The sequence below is a fragment of the Triticum aestivum genome, chromosome 2D, assembly GCF_018294505.1.
Source record: "Triticum aestivum cultivar Chinese Spring chromosome 2D, IWGSC CS RefSeq v2.1, whole genome shotgun sequence".
Classification (NCBI taxonomy): Eukaryota; Viridiplantae; Streptophyta; class Magnoliopsida; order Poales; family Poaceae; genus Triticum; species Triticum aestivum.
The window spans coordinates 449575709-449578428 of NC_057799.1; the positions used below are offsets into that span (position 1 = coordinate 449575709).

Here is a 2720-nt window from a genome sequence, read left to right on the forward strand (position 1 = left end):
GACAGTTTCCAGCGAGGCAGACCGAGCTAAGCCACATCGAGCCCACATGAGTGGGGCCCTTGGAGAGTGGAGGCTGGAGGGACGCGAGCTGTGTAAGTGCTTCTTCTTCTACCTCTACTAATCGCCTCCCTAATCTCCTTTCTTCCTTCTCCCCTCTAATCTACTCAATGGTGCTTTGATTCGAGATAAGCTGTACACGAAAAAGATGCACATTAATGTTACGGTTCCATTCAGGCGATCGGTTCGTAGTTTCATCGACCATAAATGCTCAATTTTGTGCGCACGTTTGGAGCTAATTTGGATGAATTTTGTCAAATTCGTCGCGCACGATCGACCGTTTAAAATTTTATTTGACCAGTAGCCTAATCTCGCAGTTCCTCACGACATTGTGTTGCAGGTTTTCTGTTTCGACGATTGTTCATCTCGGCCTTCTCTCCTCGATCCACCATGATGCGCGCACTGTATTTCTTCTACTCGGTCCTCTGCTTTAGAGCTCTCCTATTCATCCCTCTCGATGGCGGTGCCGTTCCTCTTCACCTCCTTGCCCGCGCCCGACTACAATGGAGTCGTTTCCGACATTGTTCATCTCGCCCTCTTCTCTCTCACCCTACTGCACTAACTCTGCCATGGCACGCGCACTGCATTTCTGCTCCTATGTCCTTTGTCTCCGTGCGGACTTTCTCTGCGACGACGAGGCTAGCAACTAGTTCGGCGAGCCGCTGACAGGGTCTCTGGCGCACGACTTTGTGCTCGTCATGTCGGACACGGAGCCACGGCCACCGTCCACCGCAGTCGCCAAGGTCCGACACGCACTGTATTTCTCCTCCCTGTTCCTCTACCTCAGCCCTCCTCCACACAGACTTTCTCTGCGGCGGTGACGCTAGCAACTAGTTCACCGCGGTGCCCGCAAGAACACTCGCCCGAGACTCCGTGATCATCGTGTCGGACACGGCGCCACAGTCACTGTCCATCGCAGTCGCGAGGCACAGTGTGTGTGTGTTAAGTGTAAGTGTGTGTGTTAAGTGTAAGTGTTAGCTCTTAATCATATCCCGCGTATACAACCAAACACCGTGTAGTTGCATGAGCCGAGCCAATGCAGGCAACTAAACGTTATGCCAAAATTGCTCCCCTAATGCACGAAGACCTAAATAGGGGCAACCAAACAATATGCACATATGGACTTTTTACCTATTTTTCTTCAGTCAGGCTCAGTTGAGCCAGACTGACCTAGCCAGGCCGGCTCCTACGGCTACCAAACACGTCCGTGGTGATTCAGTTGTGGAACACCACGCGCGTCTGGTTGGCAATCGACGTGAAGTGGAGGCGAGCTTGGACCCGCCCGTGCCTTGGGACTCGTACGACACCTTGGTCTCCTGCCCCGCATACGCGCCCACGACCAGCGACCAGTTGCAACCATTGCCCGCGTCGCCGACGGAGAACAAGAGCTTGTACGATCGTCCAGGCACGGTGCTCACCTCCTGCAGCAGCGTGCACTCCAAACCGGCGACCAGCTCCACGGCGCGCGCGCGCCGTGCGGCACAACGTGGTGCGGCGTGTCAACGTACTTGATGACCTTCGATTCCGACATGATCATCCACCCTAGAAGAGGCGAGTGCTCGTCCTCGACGTTGGGCAGCACCAGCACCCGCCAGGCCGCCACGGCGTGTCCGGGAAGATGTACGGGCCCTCCTCGAAGTCCCCATTCCTCAGCATTTTGCCTGTTCGTTCCGAGTTAGATTTCTCAATTGATCACATATACTCCTCCAGTAGTTCCTTTCAGACATGCTGAACATTTTTATCGTACGTACCACTAGAATGATTATGATGGGGAGGTTAGAGGGCCTTAATGGCGACGGCGATGACGACAGGGCCGCACGCGGGTTCTCCTCGATGCCGGTGTTGTGGATGGACAGGCATACATCGCTATGCTTCGCCCTGAAGGCCCAGGAAGAGGAGTCCCAGCCGGTGTTGGTGTACACGCTCTGGATGGGAAGCATGCCGGAGTTGGGGGCGACCGACACGTTGAGCTTCTCTTCCTGGGCGCACGACCGAGCGGCGATCAAGGTGATGGAGTAGTACATGTGACGGGTGACATTGAACTGCGTCCGGATGGTGGCGCGTTGCCAGACGCAAGGCGTTGGCTCCCTCGGGCACCGCCAAGATCATGTCGTCCTGCTTGTGCCCTGACTCGATGTACTCGATGAACCCTGAAGTCTCCCAGTATGGTACCGAGTAGCTTCCCGTGACCACCGTGCCGTTCTTCAACTGTGACTTCTCGGGTTCCTTTTTGAAGTTTCCGTTGGGTAGCAGGCCTAGGCAGACAGGTGCATGGTTATTTTGCCCGAACATACCTATAAAGTTAATCAAACGGATTTGCTAATTCCCATCTAGATGAGAGTTAACAAAGTCACATCTCTAACACCTGCATCATTTGATTAATCAAATAAAAAAATGCATAAATCTTCGCATAAAACCAAATAATGTACTCCCTCCGTTCGGAATTACTTGTCGCAGAAATGGATGTATCTAGACACATCCTTAATCAAATGTCCTAATCAATGTATAGATATACATTCTAAAACAATCTGATTATCATGGCGCAAATGAACACAAACAGGTACCAAAAGCTGGATCTAATAAATCAAATGAGATCGTGGAAAAAATCGTATGAAATATAGTCCTCAAAGATTCGTATGGATTTTCTTTGAATCAAATATGCC

General features: G+C 52.0%; 1 pseudogene; it reads right to left on the bottom strand.

Moving 5' to 3' along the window:
- Nucleotides 1–1272: 1272 nt before the first annotated feature.
- Nucleotides 1273–2479, bottom strand: LOC123055832 (uncharacterized; annotated as a pseudogene).
- Between the last annotated feature and the right edge of the window lie 241 nt (nt 2480–2720).